Source organism: Pteropus alecto, unplaced genomic scaffold (genome assembly GCF_000325575.1).
Source record: "Pteropus alecto unplaced genomic scaffold, ASM32557v1 scaffold22, whole genome shotgun sequence".
Classification (NCBI taxonomy): domain Eukaryota; kingdom Metazoa; phylum Chordata; class Mammalia; order Chiroptera; family Pteropodidae; genus Pteropus; species Pteropus alecto.
Window position 1 is genome coordinate 4059281 of NW_006434839.1, and position 27846 is coordinate 4087126.

Here is a 27846-nt window from a genome sequence, read left to right on the forward strand (position 1 = left end):
TCCTAATCTTTGAGAGAAAACATTCACTTTCACTCTTAAGTATCACATTAGCTGGAGGCTTTCTGCAGATATGTCTTATCAGAATAAGTATATTCATTTATATTTTTAATTTGCTGAGACTTGTTATCATGAGTGGGTGTTGAATTTTTCAAATATTTTCCTATATATTTAATGTGTTCCTTTTGTGCCTCTAATTAATCTGTTAATATGGTGAATGACATCCTTTGTTTTTATGTGTACAATAAACTTGCAATAGAGGAATAAACAGCCAAAGTAATTTTCAATATTATATTTTTTATACATCGCTGGCGTTGGTTTGATGATATATGTTAAGGACTTCTGCGCCTATGCTCATGAGGGGTGTTGGGTCTGTGGATTTCATTTTCTTGTCTTGCTCTGATGATCAAACTCTTTTAGGTACTTCGGGTCTGGTTTCCTGGATGAGTCTGGGTGAGGCTATCGTCAAGGCTTGCCTCTCAGCTTTGCCAACCTTGATTCTAGCAGTTCTGGACAAAAAAGACAAGATCGAGGGGTTTAGGTCAAGCTACTTAGATTCTTAGGAGAATGACTGATAACGTGCCAATTTATAAAATCTCAGGGAGAAATTGTAACATGCAATGTCTGTTGCTTCCCAAATTCTTTCTACCTCTTTCCTTTGCTGGTGCCGTCTGTGTGGCTATGTGACTAAGAAAGGTGACCAGGAAAGGTGACCTTATTCTCCAGTGGGATTTGGGCCTTGTTTCCTTTAAGCCAAATATGCCTGAAGCTCTTTGAAACCATATCGAAGAGCATTGCTTCACACGCTGAGATGAAGAGTCAAAAGATGGAAAGACCTGGGTCCTCGAAGACTCGAAAACATCGACTCTACCAACCTGTTTAATTGTGAGATAAATTCCTCAATTATTTAAGCTGTTTTTAGTGGCATTTTCTGTGTTTTTGTAATAAGAGAAATAAGATAATTGTGACAAACGTTACCAAAGAGAGAAGTTTTATAATCCATCACAGCAATCAAAAAAAAAGAAAAGATACAAGTAATTATTTTTTTAATTACCTTTGAACTATTTCAGAGAAAGGAAGAGCAATGTATTAACGGGACTTCCATCGAACTGTGTGGGCTGGATGAATCATCTTTTTGCATTCCTAGGATATTGAGGATCTCGGAGTGGTCATCAAGAATCTAAACACCCTGCCAAGTAGGCAACCCGAGAGACATGCTGACAAAGTTTTCGTCTGATGCCTTCACATTTTTAAATTTCATGCTGATCTCGCTTCTCCTTGGATTTGTCACTGCAAAATTAGCAACCTCATTTTCAAAACACCCTTAGGCCATGTTATAATTTCTGTGATTTCAAATCATCTTGCATTAGTTATATTTTAGCCTGGTAACCCTCATGCAGGGGGCTCGTTAATTATACCTGGAGTGGCTGGGGCCTGGCAGAGAAGGGGAAGCTTAGCATAAGCTGAGAAACTGCTGACAGGAGCTTTGGAGGTCAGAGAAAGTATGAAAGGGCAAATTTGGAGTTAGTTGTTTTCCACAAGAAACAGGGACAAGGGGAGGAAGTTGAGACAGGGGATTACTGCGGCCTCCTAACTAAAATCTCTGCTTCCACTTTTGCTCTTCTGTGGTCTAGTCAACACAGCAGAGAGACTCTATTAAAGCAGAATCAGGTTCTGTCACTCTCAATGGCTTCCCACCTCATTCAGAATAAAAGTGGAATTCCTTATAGTGAAGAAAGGCCATGCAAGATCGGGCGAGTTACATCCCAGGCCTTGAGGCCCATCTCCACCCACCAAGCTCCTGCCATCGTGGCCCCCTTGCTGGTCTAACACATGGGCACAATCCCACCACAGAGTCTTCGCATTTGCTGACCTGCTGACCCCTTCAACTGGAGGTTCTTCTCTCACATATTTACATACTAATCCAGCAACTTCAACACTTTAAGTCTTCATTCACCTTTCTCCCCAGGAAGTCTTTTCTGCTCCAAACCGGCACTTTATCTTCCTTCATTGCCTTATTTTTCCCATGATACTTTTCACATCTTTTAAAATTTTAACGAATGAGTTAATTAATTTCATTTTCTTGTTTACTTATGCAACCACAATTGTGAGCTATATGAGAGTAAGGATTTTCATCTGGTTTGGTTCATGGCTCTATTTACTCAAAAAACTTAACCGCTCAAAGAATGTTGGCTAAATGAATGACATGCCTTGAAATCATAAACCAGCAGACCCATGACTGTGCGGTAAGATAAAGTTTGGATTTGAGGTTGAACTTCTCAGTGTGCATTAGAAATGATCTTCTACTTAAACTTTGGTGTACATGCTGGGTTGAATTAAATTTTGATGAATCTCAACCTCGCAGATTTTTATTTCTTAAAAAGCCTCTCTTTAACTTTCCTTTATATTTTTAAAATGCAATGATTAATAATGTTAGTAAGGGTTTCTCAGTCTCAGCTCTGTTAACATTTCAGGCCAAATAATTTTTTTTGTTGGGAGATGGGCTGTTTTGTTGGGGGAATGGGCTGTTTTGATGGGCTGTCCTGTGCTAGTAACCCCCTCCCCAAGATCTGACAGCCAAAAAAACATCTCCAGTCATTGTCAAATGTTCTCTGGATGGAAAAATTGCTCCTGGTTGAGAAGCACTGATGTAAATAATTTTCATATATTCCTATTCGAATAAAGGGTTATATTTTTCATAGAACACATGTGATGGATTAGAAATCATGTGCATCTCATGCTTACTTTATCAACCGTATAGATAAGCACTGTAAAAACCGGTAGCAACATGTTACATCTGTAGATGTTAAGATAAAGTTTAGGAAGAAATAGAAAATAGATAACCCCTTGTTTAACGGCCCAGGAACCCTATCACTACGGACTGATGGTGGATGTTGTGAAGTTTCTTACAGTAAAGGGCCTGGGGAAAATAATAATAATTATTATAGCATGCATTCCTTCATAATTTATACAGGTAAAATCAGATGAAAACAATACTTTGCTTTATTGGGTAAATAAAACCACAAAAGGGAAATAGGCAGCCTGGAGTCTGTGTGTAGAAGGAAGACAGTTCTTTATTCATTTGTTTCATTTGAGGGTGGCAGGTGGCATGTGTATGGAGAGTTTGGTTATGGGGATAGATTGGAGGTGTGTAAGTGGAATCCTGATGCCTCTTTAAAAAAATGATTGGTTAATTGATTGATTGATTAAAAGCCCTACTTATAGAGATACTTCTTTGTCTCCAACAGGCACCTCCATGAGACATTTGTCCATGTAGTAGTTAATATAAGGGCCCGGAGTCGCTAAGAACTACTTATGCCATAAACAAAGCTTCCAATTTGAGGATTTAGGTATCGTTCTAAGTAAATGTAAAGTTTAAGAATTATATAAGGCACTTAATAAAAAAAATATAAAATTGAATCGAAGGGATGTGACCTCAGATCTATGTGGAAAGGAAGTATACTTTGCAGTCACTTTGGGGGTGGACACCATCAAACGATAAGCTGAAAGGAAGTAAAAAGAGTAAGATGAGGATCAGGAAAAAGAACTGATAAGTGGCAGAGAATCTCCAAATGTTACCTTTTGACAACGTTTGGGTAAATTTGTTTTATACTTAATCATTTTACACAGTACTTTGACCTCATCTGTGTCATAAATATTCATTTGTGTGTTACTCAAACAATCTTAGCTATATTAACTTAATATCTTTCCTCATTTGAACAAAATAGAAATTCCAGAAAGTCACGAAGCCCAGCCTGAGAGTTTTACAAACTTCCGAGTTTGAACTACAACTGATTAATCCCCTAAATTCTTGAGTGTCAAAGGCATGTCACCAAATAGGCCACTAAAGGCACGAAGGAAGCCAAAAAAGGAAAGAGCCCCCTAAAGGAAAATGGCATTTAATTGGGAACTTTCAGACATCTGTCACTCTTTGTGACAGGCGCAAAAAAAGTCCTTCGCACATCCTGTGATGTGCAGGTGGGACAGGACTGACAGCTGAAGTTCACCGTAGCTGTGTGCAGGGAGGGCCATGGGGGGTGGGGGGGAGGGTGGAGAGGCTAATTTTGCAGATCGTGCTTTTACACTCTGAATATCACTTTCAAAAAATTGTCCGGGGCCAACTTGTAACCCAGAATGCCATCCACCGTCCATTAAAGATGTCCCACTTGATAAACCAGGGTATGCACCCACCTATGGAACGGGTCATGCAGAAAGTTGCGAAAAGAAAGATCGTGTGGGTCTCTCCGCTCCAAACAAAGCCATGTTCCATCCCTGGCCTCTCGGTTCCCATCGGTGTGCCTGCTCCTGCGGGGAGAGCCTGCCCCTGGAGAATTCTGCTTTGACTAAGCTTCCCAATCAGCGCGCGAGGGAAAGGCGCGCTCCCTCCCTCGGCCGGCCTGCGTCCTCGCCCCGCCGGCTCCGCACGGCCCTCCCATTCTCTCCACTTCCCTTCCGTTCCCTCCCTGTCGGGGCGGAATTAAGTCCAAGGCAGGATCAGGTTCCCCGCCTTCCAGTCCGAAAATCCCGCCAAGGGAGCCGCAGAGCAGAGAAAAAACCCCGAAGTGGAGCCAGGGGAAGAAAGAGACCAGTGAGTCACCGGCCGGGAGGGGAGGGAGCCGCCGCCGCGCCGCCTGCAGCCGCGATCCGGCACCTGGACGCCGAGCTGCAAACCTCGCCCCTTTCAACAAAGGCAGCCGGCGCGCAGACTGCACGTTTGCAACTCCAAGTAAGTGGAAAGGGGCGCGCGGTTCTCCAAGGTGTGTGCAAGCGAGTTTCCTTCGCCTCCTGCCACTTTTCCGGGCGTCAGCAGATGATGGTGGCTGGAGTCGGGGAGAGAGGCTGCCTAGGAGGCTTTCCTCGTAGGGGCTGCTTTGCAAAACCGATTTGCTCCTGAGGCAAACAAACTGAGGCAGATTTGGGGAGAGGGGTAGTCAGGAGAGTCGGGGCGCCCTGAGATGAGTGGAAGGCATGCATTTGTGATGTCGTGCATGCATTTGGGCAGTGTTCCTGCTACCAGCTGGGGGCCATTGCAGGAGCTTCGCTTTTCGTAAAACCTGCCTGAGTAGGTGTGTCTGTGGCTGGGGAGGGAAGAGAGAGAAACTGAGGCACCTGAGCCAGCAGGCCGCCTGTCCCCGTCTTTCTCTGCTTCTCTGGTCACCCCAGGGCTTGCTGGATCATAACTCTTAGCTGGCATTTCTAGTCGCGACGTGGGTGCTGGGTCCTCCGAGCGCCAGCTGACACTGAGCATCTTTCACGGAGCATCTAACACGCTCTGTCCTGCCTGCGGGCCCAGGGATGGTTCTAGAAACGCTTAAGGCCAAAGTTTAAAAGACACATCTTTAACCCCATCTCTCATTTGAATGCTGGTTTGAATACCTGCCCTGTAGGCAAGCATGTGAGCTTTGTATTTCACGCACATAAAGCTCGGGTATTTTTGTTACAGATTTGCCAGATCTCTTTTCTAATCGATGTTTCTAATAAGTTAACAAAATATTTTTTAACGCGAGGAATGTCTTCAACTCCTATAGTTAACACACAGAACGTAAAACTTCCTCTCTGCCTCTCTCACACACACACACACACACACACGCAAACACACACACACACATGCACACACACACGAACTCAAGAACATACACCGAGTTTCTGTACACTATCATTAACTCACCTCCATCTCTTTTAACAACCGCTTTGTAAATCCGGGGATACATTGAAAAAATAGGAGTGGCACGTGGGGGGAGGGGCAGCCATGAGAGGGGAGAAGGAACAATGTGAGGGACATCGAGTTTCAGTTTTTTAGCATCTTTCATGTTGGTGGGCTTTTTGCTTAAACTTGGGACAGAGTGTGTGGTGTGTGTGTGTGTGTGTGTGTGGTGTGTGTATGGTGTGTGTGTGGTGTGTGTGGTGCGTGTGTGTGTGGGTGTGTGTGTGTGTTGGAGGGAAGGGCCTGGGAGGAGATTCAGGAGTTCCCAGAAAGAGCTTTTGAACAAATAACATCATGAAGCAATTTTCTGATCCCAGGCAGTATGGAATTGGTGAAACAGTAGAGCCCTTGAATATTGATTATTTGGGGATGAATTGATATGTAGAACTATTACAAGGTAATGTGAGTGTCTCCTAGCATAGAAAATCAAGCTTGTATTTTCCATCTTCATTACGCTCCTTTTAAAGTAAATTATGCACTTTAAAGACCAAATTATTTAAAAAATTTATAGTCCAGTTCAATTTAAATGAAATTTGATTATCTTTTTCCCTCTTTATTCATGAGACATGAATTATTACAGAGTGGCAAAATGTGTACTCATTTAAACTGGAGGATGAGATTTTTTACTCTTTTATTTAAAAATAAACTAATGCCATTATGCTGTGCTCTAAGAAACTTTTGTGCTTTGAGTTCTCCAATTGTACTTTAAATCTTTAGAAGGTGAGCTTTCCTCTCCTGCTGTTCCTGAGCCATTATTTTTAGGACATTTTTCTCCGTGTTTTAGTAAAAGTCCTCTACAAAGAGCGCTCACCTGGAGCCACACACAGCTGTATTCCAGCTCACTTGTGGACACAATTGCATGGTACTTTCAAAGCTCCAGCAGTGAAACTGTTAACATATAACTTATCTTCTGACTTTTAAATGAGGTATTATACAGAAATGAGAATAATACATATTTAATGGTATATATACTATAACCTATTACATGTATTATATGATAATATATAATTCAATGATTTCCTAGTCCTCTTTCCATGATATTTAGAGTAATAAATTTACTATTTTATTGAAAATGTACCTTATCTGGTCTTTACATATAGCAATATGTAGCACCAAGCCACATTTTTTTAATGAGCTTTTTTTTTTCTCCAGTAGAGCCAATGGCCTGGTTTGCATTTCACAAAACCCGATTACTGGAAATAACCTGAGAGAAAAAGGTCCCCAAATAGTTTAATAGCTTTTATCAATAAAAACCAATCTTAGAAATTAAATATTTTAAGTCAAAAATTGTTTTTTCCCTTTGAAGATACTCTCGCTCTCTCATTTAAATGACATTCTCACATGCATCCCGATCAAATTCCTATTTGCCATGTGGTGTTTTTGTTACTATTCAAAATTTTCTCGGGAGACTGAGTTTAGTTGGCTTGTTCATAATGGTGTAAAAAAAGTTAACAGTGGATTGAGGGCCAAGAGTCAGAGTTCAGAATATAAATCCCATGCTCCCAACCTTTGTGCTTTTTAGGATGATGGCATAGCGATAAAGAGAGTTGTCTTTGACTTCTCTCCTGAAAGTGATGTCCAAACAGAGACCACCCAAGGTGATTGCTAAGCAAATGTGTCTTACACCTGAGCTCACCTCTGTCCAGTTTGAGGTGTGTCTCACGCTGGAGCATCAGGCTGATTCCGGGCTCTCCAAGGGCCCTCGCTCCATAGCTCCGATGCCGAGTGGGGCTTCTTTCTAAGCGTGAGGAATGTCGTCTGCTCTGGCTGCTGTTCTAATGAATCATCAAAAGATCTTTTGTCTCCCTTTGGCACAAGGGCATGTTACTGCCCGGGGTAAAATAATATTTAGATACGGACCTTTTCTTTATGAGCTGGGCCTGCTTTTTTTCCATACAGAATCAATTGGCTTGAGTGGAATTTGGGCCATGGCCTCACTTTGGAAAGATGTTCTCCATTTTTGAATGTTTATGGCCAATTCAAGTCTCCATCCACTGGGCCATTTTTCCATGCTTTTCATGCCAGGCTTCTATGTGGCATAGTTTTCCAGGTGTCATACAATCTTTCTAGATTGTCAAGTATAACAAGCCTTTGTTCCTTCCTATTCCAGTATCTGGTAAATAAGAAGTTAAAATTTCCGTGATTTAAAAGGGGTAGCTATAGTGTGACATTATCGGGGGCATTGTAATTATGGTGATATTGTGGATTTGATTATGCAGATCACATTCATCACAAGTCCCTATTTCGTAAGGGTAGGTAAGGAGTACAGCGAATAGTTCATGCTTGAGATATTTTGAGAACTAAAACTTCATGTCTTCTACTGGGCTTTATTTTGGAGCCATTTCTTCACAGGAGGTCTAGATAAAGTGACACCTCAAATAAAAAAAAGTCATCGTAATGAGTTTCCCAAAAGCAGAATCCTTAGATTGTTAAACTTCATATACTTAGTAAAAAAAAAAAAAAAAAAATCCTTAAAGGCTACAACTGCATGATTCTATTTATATGACATTTTTTGACATTTTTGAAATACAAAGTTATAGAAATGGAGAATAGCTTAGCGGTTACAAGGGGTTAGGGAGGAGGTGGGGAAAGAAGAATAGTAGGTGTGGCTATGTGGTGTGGCTATGTGGTGATGGAAATGTTCTATATCTGGACTGTATTCATGTCAATAATCTGATAGTGATAATATATGATAATTTTGCAAGATGTTATTACTGGGAAAAACTGAATACAAGGTACACAGGATTTCTCTGTGTGATTTCTTACAACTGTGTGTGAATCTATAATTATCTGAAAATAAAAAGTGTAATTTAAACAGCACTTTGGAAAATAAAGAAAATTAATGACTAGATAAATGTATAGATATGTGATAAAAGTGGATTCATTGTACAGTTAGGTACTGTACAAATGAATATGAATATCCACTATAGAATTCTTTCAACTTCTCTTCATGTTTGCTCTCAGCTTCTCAGTTTCAGTGAAGGAGTGGAGCCAGGATTACTCACCTCCTTCACACTCTCCCAGGTCCTACCTCAACAATTAATGTTTCTCGCTGCTATGGCAAGTCAATTTAACGATAATAAGCAATATTTATTGTGTATGTGCAGAAGCCTCATATTGTGCTGGCCAATGTAGTATATTTAACAAGTGCTTAAGTCCTAATTTTCTCTCTCCCTCCCTCCTCTCTCTCGCTCTCTCTCTCGCGCTCTCTCTCTCTCTCTCTCGCACACGCTCTCTCTCCCCCCCCCCCTCTCTCACTCTCTCTCTCTCTCACTCTCTCTCTAGGGCTCACAGTTTTACAATTCCAAACACTGTGTTTGGTAAATGGTACTAACTTGTGAAATTCTTTATTAGAAATACATTTAAAAGACATCTCAAACAATGAAAATCCATTATATCCCCACCCATCTCTGAAAGAAACACCTTAGAAGTCACATTCATGTTGTCAAACCAATGGTTTTTTGCATTTCTTCATTTTCCTTAACATGCAGCAATATTTTCTGCTAATACCACCTTCTTAGAATTACCTTTTACTGTAACCTCCTTGACATATTATTATCTTAATTTCTTTCCAACTTCTTTGGCCACTCCGTTCATCTTTTTTTTTTTTTTTTTTGCCCCCGCACCCCGCAACTTTCAAATGTAGATATGTATTTCCAAATATTTCCATCTCTCTCTCTTCCTCCCCACCCTCTCCACCTCCCTCTTTCACTCCCTCTTTCTCCAAATGCTTCAGTATTCATCACGAATCTTCTTTGAATTTCTATTCCAATTTTCCTTGAGAAAACTCTCAAATCTCTTCATTCTCTATTGAGTTTTAGTTGTTTTTAATTGTTTTTTGAATGACTACTAAAAGAAATGATTCGGGCACAATCCTGTTTTGCGAAAGAGATTGAAGTAAAGGACTTCGTGTTATTTTATTCTTATCCCTAACAGACTCCTACAGTATCGACTGTCCTATTATATGTTAGGTGGCGTGACAAAAATAAATCACTATGCCTTCAAGCAAATTATGGTCAACTCAGTGAATAATTAAGATTAAAACACAAATTACACAAACAACACAAGTTAGAGTAAGATATATACACACAAGATTTTTGCCCTAAGCAGTTCAGCAACAAATATATAAACACATTTTTTATGAGAAAAAGCAGAATAACTCACAAAAGCCTAAACGGAGAAGGTGATATTCATTTTAAAAGCATCACTGTCTCTTTGTTGCTTTACTGTCATTTATTCTGAGAAACCGAACTCTCAATTCCTTCCTGTTTTCATTTCACATTAGCCACACGAGAGCAGAAAAACAATTGTCGAAAGTGACATTTAAGAATTCAGTCTGAGTTATTTCGAATAAATATAATGTTAAAGGCACAACACCTCACCCAAGATGTTCTTTTCAGGAAAATTTATACATGAGATACAGACACGAGATGACTGTTCTTCAGTGAATATATAGACGTGGAGGGGAAGAAGGCAAGTCCTCCAACGTCAGCTGTGGAATTTGGATGAAAGCGGGAACGAGCTGGAGATGGAAGGCACCCAGGGAGGGTTTGCTCCCCGGACAGTCCTCTCTCTAGGTGGGGCTCTAATTCCCCCTCTGCTTCTCGGCCTCTCCTTCTCCCCTTCCTCTGCTTTCCCAGCATTGATGACACTGGTCAAGCACATGTCTAACCTCTTGTAATCACTCACCGTCACCATGCAGCCCTTGAAGGCAGGTACCCTATGATATCTAGCAAAAGACCCTTGAAAGGCCCAGTAAATGTCTGGCATAGGAGCGAAAAAGTCAGTAATTGACTCCGAATACCATTCTTTCTACCCTTCATGTTCCAATGACCTTGTCTGTCCTCTCTACCGGAGCCCCTTAAACGTCACCTGGTGTTGTTTCCTGTTTAAACCTGGGCGCCCCCATTCTCTAGAACAAGCTGCTCCATCTCTTTTTTTAATTTTCACCTCCTTCATTCCAGAGATAATATAGGCCTGCCCATTGGACTTTACGGCACCAAACGTTGTCCGGATACAGAGAGAAGTCGACCTAGCTCTTTAACGAACCAGATGATTCAAAGCTTACAAGACTGACCACGTGAAGCACTATTTTCACTATAACTCCATTGTGTCTATAAAACATTTGCTTTTTAAAACTTTTCACGTTTATTTTCTCATATTTTCACAACCATTCTACTTAGGTAGTCAAAGCAAGATTAAAAAAAATTAATATGGACACATAACCTTAGAGAAGTTAGTGTTACCCCATTAAATGCCATACAAATATTAAAACAAAGGCCTGAAAATTCCTAATTTGTTGTTTTTTCCTCTTTTACAATATAACACCATCTCTCTCTCTCTCTCTCTCTCTCTCTCTCTCTCTCTCTCTCTCTCTTTGGCTAATTAATCTTATGTTCTAGTTGCCTCTCCCATCAAACCTAAACTTCAGTGTACGGATAGTAAAAGCCCAAATAACCCAAGGGCATGGTTCCTGTCTTCAGCATTTATCAGAATAGGTAGAGTCCTGTCTTAGCATCCAGATGCCGAGAGCCCAGCCCCAGAGATTCTGGTTTGAGAGGTGACATCAAGGAACCTGGACACGTGTCATCAGAATGCAGCCGATGCATTAGAAACATTAGCCCTCACGTTTCAATATTCGAGGTTCAAGGTCAAAGAAATCAAGATATAAACCACAGCTACACTTTTACTAGCTACGTGACCATCAGCAGCTATTGTGGTCTTGCTTCGATTTTCTTAGATCTCAAGGGAGGGCACTAGTACTTATCTAATAAGATTGACATGAGTATGAATCTAGAAAATGAATGTGAAGTGTCGACCCCAGAGTCTGATTGCTAGGGAGTGTTTGATGAGGATGATGAAAATGCTGATGGGGATGCGGCACCGAATGAAAAGTCCACCCTCGCACGCCCTCCCCCAAATGGTTTTGTTTCTCATGCCCTGCCGGGTTCTCTAACAAACTTACCAACAGGAAGTGAGGTAAGACTCTGCTTCTGGAAATGTTTCTTTTCTACACGCTCAGATCATTTTCTCTAAATGCAGATGCAAAACTCCTTTCTTCTGACAAGAAACACACAGTACATGCGATCGTGCTCAAGGCCTGAGGGCGTTGACATGTAAGGTCCCCAAAGTCAGACTGTCGACCTTGGTCTTTCCCCCGGTGTCTAGAACATTGAGCACACAGGACACTCCCAATCTGTCTGCAGGCACTGTAATGCTGGCATTGGTGATGCCCGTAACCACATCCTCCCTGGCCCATGCCGCCACCAAGGGTCAAGGAAGGTTTGGATGCAAAAACGTGTGTCATTTCCTCATATGCTGACTGTTGTTTGGTGTGGCATGCTGAGTATGTCACTGAATCTCCTAGAACCTCAGGATTTTCAGCTGTTAGATGGCGATGATGCTAACGATGATATTACCTGCTTTGCCTACGTCGCAGGTAGGTGGTAAAGGTAAATTGTGACAACGCAATGTTTATAAATTGTAAACTTCTATACTAAATGTGGCTATTATTAATAAAGTCAGTGGGGCCAATTCTTTCTTTCTCCCCAATTTTGCTACTTGTCATTGTCATTTTCTCAGGACACCTAGAAATTGCTTAAGATGCCGGAAGGTAAGTTTAAGGAGGGGGGAAGATGTGTGACAGGTGTGAAGAAAAGGAAATCTGAGTCATAGTGAAAAAAGTAAAGTGAGTAGACAATTCTAAAAGGATCCTTTCCCTAAATATTATGTTATCATTCTTCCTAAGAGTTGTAAAGGATAGGTATCAAATTTTTCAATTGGTTATTTTCACTAAATTTAGGTCTTCTTTGCAATTGATTAGCAATACTTTATTTATACTATAGCTGTGCGTCTCACCCTTCGATGTGCATATCCGTCACCTGGAAATCTTCTGATTCAATAGGTCTCCTGTGGACTTTCAGAATCTGCATTTCTAATAAGCTCCCGGAGACAGCAGTACTGCTGGCTTAAGGACCTTAACTTTGAGCAGCCAGTAGCCAGCCACTAGTGTTTAGTTTGACAAAAGAGAAAATGAGAGAGAGATCAGAACTCTCCAGTCATGAAATCTATAGCTTAATAAAAGCATGAGGGTCATGGACAATATAATACTTCTCGCTCTGTGCAAAAGCTGCTCATGCCTGTATCGTCATGTCCAAATAATATTTACAATGTTCGATTATTTATGAAAGGAATTTGCAGTCACCATCTGAATTGCTATGAACATGATCGAAGCCCCTTAAGAATAAAAGGCCCCTTCCTCACAGGACATTGGGTCCAGTCGAAACTCTCCTGAGGCCAAAAGGTCCTTGGAATTTGGTCCTGTCAAAAACATCCATGCTTAGAAAAACGTTCCTGGGTCCAAACAACCCATAACATTTATTTATACTTTTGGTTTACAAGATTAAGACATATAAAATATTATCATGTTTTGTTGGTCCAGTAATTGTGTTGTGGCTGTATTACCAGTAATAACCCTTTTTGTGTCAGTAACCTAACTCGTAATGGCACATGTCAAGGACCAAATATCATGGATCTTTCGGCATTGACCAGATGTCTCAGTGGATGCTTTGGACAGGAGCAAATGTCCGCTAATTGGCCCCTTGCCAGGTGTGGACGCCGGTCTCTTTACCAACACTTCCACTAGAGTCCTTCCCTGGAGTGGGTGTAAGTGACCCAAATGGTGCCTTCTTAGTTTCCCTTAAAAGCTAGTGAGAAATGTTTTGGAAACTTCATTCTTATATGAAATGGATATCATGTAGTATGTTTGATTCGTGCTAGAGTATCCTCTTCTATAGGTTTTGAACATCTATTACTCCCTTTGATTGTTCCCTTCCAAACTATAATAGAAGTAGAGTAGGTATCTTTCACCTGTGTGACTTCCTGGGGGACATTGGGCTGCCCCAGAAGGAGCCATAGCTTTCTGCCTCAGAGTCCAGATTTAATCAATAGGGAACGATTCTTCATTGGTGGCAATTTTGGTAACAATCTTAGGTCACAGAGAAAATCTTCACTCAGGCTAAAACAAATGGAAACCATACAAACCTTTAAAACAATGTTTTCACAATGGCCTTCCTTCTTTGCTAATAATATTGCCTTTTCTAAACCTAGCCAGGCGATTATTGCTCCCAACAGCAAAGATTCATCTGGGAGGTTTTAATGTATTGTGGTCTTTATTTCTGAGCATTAGAACATCAGAGGGGTTCCACTGGGTGTCTGCCAGCTGGCCAGATGGGGTGTCTCTTTTAAGCCAGAAGTTGGATCTTGGGCTTAAGAAAAAAATACCCTGAAGCTTTGGAGACTCTTATGCAAGGATCCATTTAATTCTTCAAAAAATATTTTCTATAAAAAAATGTTGCCTTCTGTGTGCAATATATTTTTTTAGATATAGTCCAAAGGATTCAAATGAGGAAGCCTGAAGCTGCTATAGGAAAGAAAGCAAGTAGTTTATTAGATTATTTCAACAGGCGTAAGTACTTAAATTTTGAAACAATAAAATAAAGCCTTTTCCCTATTCTCTCTTCTTGGTTATGATATATAATTTAACTATTAAATTCGATGTCTCTGGCGATATTCAGAAAAGTGAAATACACCTCGATGAGTGTCAGACTTGCGAGAGGTTAATTTTAATCATGTGAAAAATAATGGAAATGGTTTTTTCATGATGTTGGTTATTAGGAAAACACAGATATATACCTGAAGAAACGCATTATTTTTTCACATTCTAGAAAAATGTGTGTTCATTGCACAAGATATTCAAATTTTTAAAAATTATAAAGAAGGAAAAAACTCACTTATAATCCTGCTCCAAATAGATACCTCTATTAACACTCTGATATTCTATTATAGTTGTTTCGATATTATAGTTTAAAATTAGTTGTTTGAGTAATCGTTTCCTGCTTTTTAAGTCAACATTATAATTGATGCACACTATATTTTTAATAGCTGTATGCACTTTTAACGTGGGCATTCATTTCTACCAGATGGCCCTCTTAAGATGGAAAGTTAATTTATTTAGCTTGACATGGGTAAATTTGAATCATAAACAAATCTTAGAATATTCATATTATGGATTCACAAAAAGTTGGAAATAGAGAAATGCAAATGAATAAACATAATCCTATGAAGCAAACAAACAAACAAAAAAATCTTTTGTCCTAGCAAAGGATGTTCTGTTTAGATGGGAACAGATAATCCTGTGGAACTCAGCGTGTGCCAGTTAAAGGTCAAGCTGAATAAACATTATCTTCTACTCTTAGCCTCGAGGACCCTTCCAGAGGACCCTTCCAGAGGACCCTTCCAGATACATATGGAGCGGGGGGAGGGTAAAAGTCTTCCCAGGGAACTGCAGCTGCCTGATCCCACCCAGGTCCAATCTAACCCCTTCAGCAGGTCCCTGGAGCCTGGGGACCCTCAAAGCAGCTCTGGGCTAAGAGGGGTGGGCCCAATGCTCTACAGTTGAGGAACTGTGGGAGCAGCGTTGATTCATGTCGCTCCAGGGCTTGGAACCCTAAGGGGAGTTATTTGTTTGCTCTGTTATTATTTGGAATGACTAGTGTACAAATTGGCTCTAGTTTAAAGTGAGTGTGATCAAATCTGGGATGACGATCACATTCCTGTTTGTAGAAGAGGGTGAAAGTTAAATGCTGTTATCATCGAGGCTGGTACTGAAATTCCCACCGACTTGAGCCTAAATGGGATTGAGCCTTTTTAAATAGGTGTTTTAGTTTGATGGTTAGGGGTCACAGAGTTTGCCCTGTGATATGTGCTGTCTGGGGGTTTGAAGATGCATGTCAAGGCTGTCCTAGAGGAATTCGGTTTGGAGAAATAGCTTAAAAGTGATTTAGCAGGAATAAGTGGGTAGAGGTGGATTTCTACCCCTCTCTAACTAGATCCACATTTTCTAAAAGCAGGCTCACTCTGTGGGTTTCTAATGTCTCATCCAGCGACGCTTTCTTGCAAGAGGTTAAGATGAGAGCGGTCAGCTTCAAAGGCAGCAGAACTAAGGCAAAAAGAAATAGAAGTGGACTTGAACTGAGACCTTAGGAAAAACACACAAAAATCTGATGGACAGAAGCCATGTGCTTGGGAGAAAGAACCTCAGACCTCACAGAAAATTCTATTAGGTGGCCTTGAGGTTTCTGTCTCTACAGATAAACCAATGGGCAAGTGTCTTTGGTTCCTTTGGGCTGATCTGGGGTTTGTGAAGAGGTTTCTCTGAGGTGGATTATCACCTGGACTCTAGACATCTCTTGGTATAATAATGCCATGAAGTCAGTTCAGCTCTGTGGAGCATCCCTGGCCCCTTCTCGTTCTTCTCAGAGGGAGTACTTGAACACAGTATCAGTTGTCCCAGCAAAAAGAGTCCCTGCCTCAAATAGGAACTCCCTCTTCTCTGTTGTTGCCATCCTTGTCTTCCCCTGCCTCAGGGATGATCAGGAAAGGGGGTCAAGGAGGACATGGAGAGGCTCCTTGTCAAGGGCTGGAGCTAACAGAACCCCTCCTGGCCCAGGGCTCAGCTACGCAAATGCCAGCGAGCTTCCCTGGTTAGGTTACTCGCGTGACTTCCAGCCATCGGCTGTGATGTGTAACGTTAAGTGTCCTATTTAAATCAGACAACGTTTAGAGATTTCTATTGAAAAGCACAATTTCATTTTGCAGAACTAGTGTTATTCCCTCGTTTTCTTCCCATCTTAAATTGGTCCCTTCCTTATCTGACTTTCAAGTCCACACCAAGGTGTAGACAGATTAACCACCGTCTATTAGAACTGGAGAAGCAATTGAAAACAAGGGCAGAACAAAGGGAAGGTGTGACTCGTCTGAAGGCAACTCGAAGGTCTCTTTGGTGAGGAAGACCAGCCCAAGTGTGTGGGCCATTTTCCTGTAAAGGGACTGCGTTTCATTGCTCACTACTGTGAGATGGGATTGCCTATCTCATGGTAGAATTTAAGCAAAATCACACTTTGTTCCTTGAGGATGTTTGAATATTTGTATCTGTTTTGACTCATAATGCTGCAGTTTGATTGGAGCGTCCTTTAGGCCCGCAGAGAGGCCCGGAACCTCTGAACTAGAAAAGCTGACAAATGTGACAGTGAAGTGTAGACCAGTTTAGTCAGGTTTTGAGGAACAAGTAACAAATTCTCCCAGTGGCTGGAAATGGAGAAATTGTAGAACTGTGGCTTATCGCTTTTACTGAAATGAGGACATATCTGATGAAGAGCACCTTGTGCAGTTGAGGGACATTTAAGGTACAGACTAGAAAGGATAAGACATGGAAATATTGACCGATGTTCCCGGAAGCGAACCTGCAGGTCTTATATTCCTCAAGACAGCATCTAAGTGACATCGCTTCCATTTAGAGGTCTCCAAATGAAGATACTTCAACTGTTTGATCCAGTTGTTGGTCTTTTGTATTTATAGGAAGTCACTATATTAATTTGGAGTTTCAGCAGCCAGATATCGTGTCACTGAATCTCATTGTTTCTGCTATCATGCTAGATAATTTTTCCCAGTTCTTTTACTTAACCATTACCCAATTAGCAACTGACACACAGTAGGTCCTCAATTCATGTTTGTTGTTGCATAGAATTAGGATAACATTTTGTCTAGTTTCTACTCCTCCCTACCTGCCCCCTTCCCTCCACCAACCCTGGAGAGATTCAATATTAACTGGCTGCCCAAGCCAAACATTGTAACGCCTGCAACCATTTTCTTTGGCATCTCTGGCTTGTCTTTTCTGCTCTATCCTTCAGAATCAGGGATATTTCTGTTATCCGTGTTCAGGCATCCAGAGGCCTGCCTTCTGCTGTTGCATGAAGACATCTCGTATCCAGATTTCATGCTGGCCTTTGGCAGCCCCCGATTCCCTTGATATGCTCTGGGGACACATGGCATTAGGTCATCGTTCAGGACCTGCCAGCATCTCTGAGGCCGTATCCCCAGGAACTTCTAGGACCAGAGGGGAGCCGCCATCCCTTATCACCAGCTACTTCTGGAAGCTGAAGGTTTTGCTTTCATCTCCTTTTTCTCTGAGCACAATTCACCCACTTTAATAATAAGATCTGATATTTACTGAGCGCTTCCTGTGTGACGGGAACTTTAAATTCAGTACTGGGTTAAATGCTCCCCCAAACCCATGGCATAGAGATAAGTTTCCTTCTTAGTTTACAAATGAGGAAACCGAGTGTCAGAATAGTTAAGTAACTTGTCCAAGATCATAAGCCGGGAAGAGGTAGAGCTGAAATCATGGTCCTAATATTTCTAACCACAAATCCCCACATCATGCTCTAGCTTCATCCCCCTATTCTACAGCAAGGGCCCAGCGAGTACCTGAAGATATTCCCTTCTTCCCCACAGCCAGGTAGATACCCTTTCCTGGACAAAGAGTCCTATCCTTAGATTAGATCTCTTTCATTGCATGTTATTGTATATTGTTTTATTCTCCATCATTCTCTCAAGCACTGGTTTGCCTGCCCTGGTGGCTCAATGGGCTTATGCCGAGCTAAGGGACGGGGGAATGTAGGCAGGAGGGTGTCTGGGAGATGCTCTGTCTGTTTCTCCAGGCTGCTATCACCTGACTAAATTGTTTGCTAGATTGCTGTGTTCCAGCCCTGGGGGAGGCCACGACGCCGTGTTTGTTTGTGTGCGAGAGTCTCTGGCTTTGATTAGCAGCTCTCTCCAGTGCAGCTGAACATACAAGAGGGACCAAAGGACGAGAAAGAAAATCCTGCTACAGTTTCCCATTGGAAGGCTTTCGCTGTCAAGTGTGGACATCCAACAGTGGGGTAGAGATGGACAGAGGCTGGGAAAGGTTAGGCAATGGGTTCTCCATGCCCCACATCCCGTCGTGTGTGATGAAGTCACTCCTTCACGTGAAGTGTTGAGCCTCCAGCCCTCTCGATGTCTTTTATGATTAAGGTTTAAGACGGATATTGATACGGTCTGACGAGGGGCACAGGCTGGAAGGCTGAAAAGCATGAAGGAGCACCATGATTACAAGAGCTAGGGTAAAAACAGGGAAAAGGATGCACTTATCTTAAAGGGCTAGTCACATTCGGAAGAGGTAAAAATGACTGATGATAATTCTATCAATTATAAAAAAAGAGGGAGGTAGGAAGTTTTTATTACTAACAAAGGCAAAGTTAGTGATTTTCATACCATAAACTGATAATAGGATTTTATTTCTTCTCGATAAATTAAATCTTCTAGCTATTGTAAGCACCCCTATCCGCTGGTAGCTGAATAATAAGATGTCTGCCTGAAATAAAGACCCCTCATATAGCCTTTGAAGAGTGCTTAATTTATCAAGAATTTTTAATCAATAGAATATTGGTCTGAGATGCTGTGGATGTGACAAAAAGACACCATCCATTATCTCAGTCACAGGGTTCTCAGCCACCTAATGTGGGTCCTTGTAAGGGGGACAAAGCAGAGTTAGAAAACCATACAATGTAGCATATGATTAAAGTGTCAGTGAGTGGTTCGGTCAAGTTATATAGAGGAAGAAGGCATTCTGGTCTGGGTAGAAAAGGGAGGCTGTGTGAAGGGTTAGGATTTTCAGACAGAGCGGTACTGTATATGGCAGAAAAGCAGGGGGAAAGCATCCCAGGTAGGAAGAATGCCAACGAGATTATAAAAAGCAAGATATTGGGCTTCAGGGAGCAGATGCACCTGATGTATGTGCAGAGAGTGAGAGTAGGTGGCCAGGGTGTGGAAATTAGGGTTAGAGACCGTTGGTTAACAATAGCAAGACCTTTGAAGAGCAAACCACTCAGCTTGAATTCTATCCTGTTAGATAGGAAGGGATCATTGAAGGGTCTCCACCAGCAAGGAAGGATTAGAACAAAAAACTTGGTAGAGTATAAGAAAGATTATTTTTCGCAAAGTAACAGATCAGCGGTGGAGAGAATCAGTTAGGTTTTAACAAGTAATCCTCTGTGTACCATATAAGCCCTTGATCTTTTCAAATTCTAGAAATCCTGTTTATGCTGTAGTGCCTTGCTTAAATACCATCTCCTCCATAAAAAATTATCTTTATTCTCCTAGTTAAAATGAATACTTAACGCTTTTTTTCTATTCCATACCTTTCTATTTTTCTTTGATAGTTTTTTATTTATTCGTTCCTTCATTCATTCATTCAAAAATATGCACTGAACACAACATGCTGGGCTCTATGTTAGGTGGTAGGAAAATAGAGGTGATGACAGTCTGTCTTCAGATCTCACAGTCTAGTTCAGGGACGGGCACATAAACAGCTAATGAGTGCAATGTCAATGCCATGACCTAGATTTGCACTTTTGAAAGACCTTAGGAGAGATGCTTAATTCAGCTGGGAGTGGATTCAGGGCAGGCTTCCAGGAGGAAGTGTCTCCTGTTTAATGACTGAAGAAGATGAGGGAGAAAGTGGGAGTTCTATGTAGAGTCGATGGTGTAAATCCTGACTTCTTTCTTGTCATGTAACAGTTACTTTCAATAACTGTGTCTTCCCTACTTAACTACAGAGCTCTTAGCCTAATGCTTTGCATAAGAACCAAGCGAGGAAGGGAAGAAGGAAGGAAGAAAGGAAGGAAGGATGGGAGGGAGGGAGTAAGGGAGGGAGGAATGAAATTTTTGATGCCTTGATGTAAGTAGGCACTGTTGAGGAATCTTTTCTGGACACACTGAAGGAAAATAAAAGCTAACTGAAGTCAGATGTTAGGAAGGAAGGTGGGTTAGTGAAGGGTAAGTGAAACCTGAGATGTTGAAGCTGATCAGTTTGGGAGAATTCTAGGGCCACGAATAGAAGAAATCTAGAGAAAGAGCTGATTTGGGGGAAGAGGTGAGGGTTCTGGGTCCGAAGGAATTATGGAGAGACAGGATGATCCTCAGAACTGAGCATGGTCTGGACTCAGACTTCGCAGGTCTCTCTGAACTTTGCGAGCACCCTCAATTCTGGGGAGTCTGATGACAATGAGTCTCAGGCAGGTAGCACTTGTCAGTGTGACCAGGCTCTCAGCTAAACTCAAATTCCTGGTTCATCATGCACCTTCCTCCCTGGGAGACCCTGCAGCATGCTTTAGCTAGAATGAGGTAAGGCCACGTTTTTGTGTTATTTTCTGGGGAATTTTTAAAAAATTATTACTTTGCTTCTTACTTTAAAGTTTCTTTGACTGTTTCAGCTTTCAAGAAAATTCTACGTTCAGGTCTAGGCATGTCACATGCACATGGAACGGGGGAAGCCACATCTCCCAAAAGAGATCAGTTGGCCTCCGAGAGCCTTCTGTGATTTGAGTAACCGCATCTTAGATGCTTACTGATCACCCACACTGAGATGCCTGCTCCTTCCTTGAAAGGGCTCGTTTTTCTTTGCTTAAATGAAGAATCTTTCTGCAGCCAGGGGAAAGAGTAGTTCCTCATGCATCTCAGCAAGGGTGACAGTGAAAGCCAGTTTGTTATGGCTTAACCGATACTGATTAAAATATGTGGAGAAACAGCAAATTACTAGTTTAGTAGTTGGGCGTGGGGAGCATGGCAGAGGGGATGCGGTTAGCATTAATATGATGGCTAGGTGGAGGGCCAGGGCAGGGAGGGAGCAATTGGGGGGATCGTTTTATGAACATTATAGATGTCTAACCAATGTACTGTATACTCAAAACTAATTTAAATAAATCAATTTATTTTAAAAAATATGTGGAGAGACACACATGCGGGACCCTCAGAGAGAGAACGTTTCTTATGTGCTTCGTTGCAAGGGCTTCTGTCCTGGAAAGATATTTTGGAAGGCGGTGGCTTCTTTGCTGTCCCCAGTCAGCCCCTCCTCCTCACACCCTGCTGGGACACGCAGACTCTCCCTTCTCTTTTGGCATTTTTTAAAATCCAACTCCAGGGATCCTCTTTCATAGAGGGGGCAGAGTTGAGGTCAGTGGATCGTTTTTATTTTCCTTCCTTAACAATTATTTTTGCAGCTTTGCGAAAAGAAAAGAAAGCTCAGGAAGTCAAAAAATTTCTGGCTTCCAATGCCCAATTCAGTCGTGAGTCCGAAGAAGCGGGCTATGTCCTGGGGACAGATTATACGAGATCATTTCTAAGAAAGCCGTCCAGCCCGGGACATATTGTATTTAATATTGTTCCAGATTAGGGTTTAATCTGCAAGTCCTGATCCATGGAACCTGGGGCCTGCGATTTCATGGTGGTTTTGCCTCTTCTAGTTCCTTTGACCAATTAATTAGTAAGCTTCTGCCAGGATGAGCCTGTGATAATACAATTAAGACACTTAAACTACAGATGACCCACTTGACGTTAGAATAAAATCACACTCTGTTGAGGCTTTTCTATAATGAAACTGACAACTTACATCCATGCAATAATTTTGCTATATGCAAATTGCTTCCAATGTCTTATTTTGTCCTCAGAACAATGGTATGAGATCGGTTTTCCTATTACTGCCTTTTATATAGATGAGGAAAAGGGATTTTTGAGAATGGAGACTTGTCCCAGGTTTTTCTAAGATGCAAGAATGGTAGTTAGTTGCCTTATCCGCCTCATGGGATATTTCTGGGAGTTTCTATAGTCTGTGGACCTATTTTGCTAAAAAATTCAAAGATAAGTTAGTATTCTCTTCTTTCCTGTGTATAGATCCTGTGGTTTAAAACATTGGCTTGCACAGTTTTTGAGCACTGTTCCTTAAAGAACAATTCACTTGCATTTGAATATCATTGGGTCATTATCTAAAAGTCCCTCATCCTCCACCTAGGAAATCAGAGCCTTTCGGTGAGAATTTAGCAATCTTAATTTTTAACAATGCCACAGGACTATTTTCATGAGCAGTAACGTTTGAGAACCTTGTGTGTGTGTGTGTGTGTGTGGTGTGTGTGCGCGTGCACGCATGTGTGTATGTAATATATTCAGCATATATCCATTGAGAATACAGTCTATTAGGATGCTAGCTGTCTTCCAGAAATCATTGGAAGTAGATTCTAGGTTCTAGACCAGACTATTAAGACTGGCTAACTTGGTATTTTAATTAAATTGCTCGAATTTTGCCGGCTTCCATCTCCTTGGTTGTAAAACAAGGGGCTCAGACTCCAAGATCTCTAAGATCCTTTTAAATGTCTGTGCTCTTTCCAGATTTTGGTCTCTTGATTCTCTCCTCTCTCCCTCCCTCTGGATTGTGTTTAAGTCAGTGGTTTCCAAAACATGGTTTTTGGATCTGCAGCCTCAGCTTCACCTGGGAACTCCATAGAAAGGAAAATTGTCAGGAACCACATCCCAAACCTACTAAATCAGGAACTCTGAGGATGTGGCTGGCTATCTGTGTTTTAATGAGACCCTTCAGTTGACTTCAATACATGACAAAATTTCAGAACCACTGGTTGAAGCATTTCTGATCCGGCTGACAAATGCAAAAATATAAGTATACAATTACAACGTTTTATTTTCCTAGACTTATGCTGTGACGAAAAACCTATTGCTGTCTATTTCTCAGGGAAAGACATCAAGAACAGTATAGTCTCTCTGTTTTTAATACATGGCTTCTGGGGGTAAAAACCCAATTTTCTATATTTCTAAAGTAGCTTCTCCCACACATAAAGATATTTAGAGGCGAAATGAAAGTTTGGCAATGAAATGAAATTTTCAGTTACAGGCAGTCTTTGCTCTTCCTGGTTCCAAACACATGAATTTTTGTTACCACAGTTTAATTAACACCAGACCCCCCAAACATTGTTCAAATTTTAGTATATTAACCGTAAGTAATTGCATAAAATACACATTTCACTGCTCTGCGCACAAATCATTACATAAATAAGAGATGTGATTTATGATCAGTGTCCAGTCACATTACTTTTCATAGTCTGCCCGTAATGGGTCACTTGACATCTGTTATTCATTTCATGCTCAGGCAGTAAGCATGTAGTTTTGTTGTCTTTTTCTCTCCCAGCATAAAGCCACATGGCATTTTTCAAAAGTGGATAACTAAAAAAAAAAAAAAAATTGGCCAACTAAGGTGAAGTGCAGGCAAAAAGTGAGAAGGGATTTAAAACTGGAGTGAAATTTAATTGAAACTTAATGAAGTTAGAGAAGACATTACTGAAGGCAGGATGTTGACCCTGCACCTGTTTGGGAGGCTCTAAGTATGCAGCCAAAGGCGCTAAGTGAAGTCATATTTGTTAATATAAATGAGGAAGGCAGATAAGACAAAACGTCCCAAAGGAATCGATGCTGGAGAAACCCTCATTTTAATGGAATTCTTGGGTATATTTTACAACAGTGAAAGAATGGAGGATAAGATGTTGGAGGCTAATCCAAACCTAGAAAGCTGGATGACAAGTTGCCACGGCAGAGAAAAGATGCTTACCCTTTGCTGTAATTTATACAATGAGAAAAAGAGAGCAAGCTGTTCAAAATACTCTCGATAAGTATTTTATGAAAAATGAAACGCTTTAAATCTCAATATTCCTAATATTTTAAATTACAGTACGCCAAATACTAATTTGGCTGTGTTTTTAAATTTCCTTTAATATTTATAATTGATAGTAAAAGTTTTTAATGATTTGGCAAAACATTTAAAAGTTCAAGGAAAAATCACAATTTTTCTCATTGATTATTAGGGTCGCTTTCCATGGTTTCAGTTTATACGATCATTTTTATAATCCCACATGACTGTGCACACTGAGGATTGCCAGTGTATGTCTGTCTACATATTACTCCTGAAAAATAACTACACCAGATTATATATTTTGTACGTCTAAAATAAAGTATAGATGTCACGACTTGTAAACACCCATCCATTTTTCACTCATCAGATATTTATAGGATGCCCACATGCTAGTTTTCTAAGCCCTGCAATACAGGGGCAAAAACATAAAGAGTAGACGTAACTTCAGTTGATGGAAATAAAAGAGGGTCACGAGATGGAGATGACTGTGTATGTGGGAGGGAAGGAGACATGGTTTAGGAAGGAGGGTATCAGGAAATTCAGTCCCCACCAAACATGCTTCTGTCCCTCAAAACGGATAAAACAACTGTTAAATCTCGTCTCGTGCAATTTAGGTGATTAAGTCCAACCCTCTTATCGTATACCTTGTAGTAATATATTTATGACAATGAAATAGTTATTAATATTCAACATACTGTTTTCCTCTAGTCATGCATGACCTAAGACAAATAAAAAACCTAATACATATATAAATAGAATCTGAATTCAAGACTATGAGAACTTTTTCTTCTATAATTTAAGCATTAAACGATATTTTATTTCTATTGATTATATATATATTTAAATCTGGGCTTATATGTTTGAATTCCAAAGGCTATGGTCATAGCTCAGCTGAGAAATGAATATTAAATAGTGTTTGGACAAGAAGAAAAAAAAACATTAAAAAAAAGCCACCCAACCTTTAGTCAGTATCTAGCAAAAATAATATTATTATAGAGAAATGAAAAATCCACATATTTGCCCTCAATGACAGCACTATTAATGACAAGAGAAATATTGTCACTATTGCCACAGAAATTTTGTAGTAAGCACATGGGCATGAACAAAGATATTGGGTTAACTTTTTAGATAGTGAAATATGAAACTGACTATATATGAATGTAGAACATATGATATATAAATACATTTTCTAGATATAAAATATTTTTCTATATATAAAGATATATATTCTATCATCTATCATCTATGTATGTATCTATGTATCTGTTATCTATACAGAGAGAAATCTATAAAGTATTTTGTTAAAAACTATTTTAAAGCCAAACAGAAATCCAAACCGTACTTGGTTTAATGATTTTTCTTCTCTCTAAACAAACATCTCTTTGCTTCTTAGCCAAGCTGTGAGGATGTATAAAGCTTGCCCTGAAGCCAGTTTGATAAGTGGTATTAATCTTAGCGTTTGGAGGAGAAAGTAGAGAATATAGAGCTGCTTTGCTTCTTTAGCTGTGTATGGCTTGTATAATTCAGCACTGCCCGGAACACAAAAGCAAGCTTGGCAATGGCAAAGGAACCCTACCAGCTGTCGGGTCATTTTCTTAACTGTCCATTAGCTTGGATGCTCTGAGTGGACACCTGTGGACATAAAGTATATTGTCGAATCCTCATTAGAGAGCCACAGCACGTACAGCTCACCTCAAAGCTTACTTTGAGTCTGAAAAGTAAAGCTGGAAGTTAGAACACAGAGGGTTCTCCTAGTCCTGGTTTGCTCACAAGATGAATAAGCTGCACATCAGGACATCTGAAGGGGAAAAGCAAGGTTCCCTGTGGAGCACATTGACGATGAGCTTCAGGACCAGAGAAGGCACAGTGCTGGTTTGTGGAAGGCTACTGCTGTTAGAAGGAAATTCAATTGACAAGCTAATGTCAGAAAATCCAGAAAGTGAATGATGCCAACTTGAAAAACCCCAGAGTGTTAAAACAAGTTTTCTTATTTTTCTCTATTCAGTGCCCAGCATCGTATTTCTTTCTATAGTCCTCCTCATTTGTGTATTAGCTCTTTTTATTCTATCTAAACATCTTCCAGAGACTTTTTTTTCTTTTATTTAGCTCTCCCAGCCATAGCTTTAAGTTTTAGATGGAACAAAAGTGTTCTAATCTTTACGGTAAATAATATTTATGAATGCAAGGACGGGTATTGAAGTTTAAGAGGAAAACAGCAGTGTAAACGTTCCTAGAAGTGGGAAATAATCCCGTTTATGATTAAATACAGTGGATAGGATAGTTAGACAATATAGTCCACATTTTAAATTTGACACTAAAATGTTCTGCTTTAATGAAAAGATTTTATACCCCATGTGTGGCTCTTAACTCTTTCCATCAAGTGAGTAGGAGCAGATGAGCTTGGGGGAGGAGGTGTGTGTGTGAGTGTGGGGGTGAACTGTGATGTAAATGAGTAGGAAAAGTGGCCAAAACATGGAAACAACCAAAGTGTCCTTCAGCAGATGATTTGTTAAAGATGTGGTGGTACATATATACAATGGAATATAACTCAGCCATTGTATATATATTCTATATATACAATGGAATATAACTCAGCCACTGTCATTTGCTACAATATGAATGGATCTCTGCCATTTGCGACAGCATGGATAAATCTTGAGATTATCATGCTAAACAAAATAAGTCAGATGGAAAAAGTCAAAAACCACCTGATTTCACTCATATGTGGGATATAAAACTGAAAGCAACAAACAAACAAGACAAACAAAAACTCATAGACACAGACCACAGTATGGCGCTTGCCAGGAGAGGCAGGGGGAAGGTAGAAAAGAGTAAATATAAGGAGACAGAAGGAGACTTGACTTTGGGTGATGAGAACACAATGCTTTATACAGATGATGTATTAGAGAACTGTACACTTGAAACCTGTGTAATTTTATTAATCAGTGTCACCCCAATACATTTAATAAAAATTTTTTTAAAAAGATGAGTGGGAAAGGAAAAAAAGACTATTTCCCCATGGCATGAAATAATAATAGTAATTAATAATAATTTAAAATTCAGAATGCTTAGTGGTGGGCATTTAAACATAAATGCGTATCTTTGTATCCTCTGAGTGAGCAAAGACATATTGAACATATATATAGCGTGCGAGGGAATTTCAGAGCTAGAAAGAGGAAGAAATTTGTTTTCTGCCTTTTTGAAGATCCTGGGAATACAGACCTGTGGCTTCTTAACTCGTGAAATATGTATTCAGGGGTCGTATCACGGAGGGCAGTGGTGTTGAGTATGGACTGAAAAAAATTAATTAGACCATCTAACACTCCCTTTGATCCTTGATTTCACTTAAATCCTACCTTAAATATAGCAAAATGTTATGTCAGTGGGTCCTAGAAAAGATCTGGGGGTCTGGGGGACAGGTAGGCTGCCCGCTCACTTTGGCAGGATAACCCAGGACCCTGCTTCCAGCCTCTTGGTCCTGAAGTCATGGCAGTTGGTCCTTCTCCTCCTCTGTGCAGGTTTGAATACACTTTGTGGGTGCTGAGAGTTGGTCTGAGATCTCAGGCAGAGTCTGATGAAGTGGGAAACAGAACCCTACAGGGGAGAGATCCTGAGTTTCCATTTCAGTGGCTACAGAGGAAGCTGGACCACCAGAAAAAAGAAGCGTGTGAGGAGCATGGCTGTGTGAGGAGCATGGCTGTCTTGGTGAAATGACAAGGAGATGTTTGCTTTC

The 27846-nt window shown here is 40.6% G+C and overlaps 1 protein-coding gene and 1 long non-coding RNA gene across 3 annotated transcripts in view; one reads left to right on the forward strand and one right to left on the reverse strand.

Annotated features, from left to right (window-relative positions):
- Positions 1–274: 274 nt before the first annotated feature.
- Positions 275–4316, reverse strand: LOC112478692. The gene is made up of 2 exons (XR_003045929.1): positions 4189–4316; positions 275–506 (listed from the first exon to the last, which is right to left on the reverse strand). It is a non-coding gene; the product is annotated as an uncharacterized LOC112478692 (long non-coding RNA).
- PTN (pleiotrophin) overlaps positions 4175–27846 on the forward strand; it is a 93590-nt gene continuing 69918 nt past the window's right edge. For both annotated transcript variants that reach the window (XM_006910490.3, XM_015588273.2), the window contains exon 1: positions 4175–4723. The gene's annotated coding sequence lies outside the window, so the exon portion shown is untranslated. The remainder of the gene's footprint in view (positions 4724–27846) is intronic.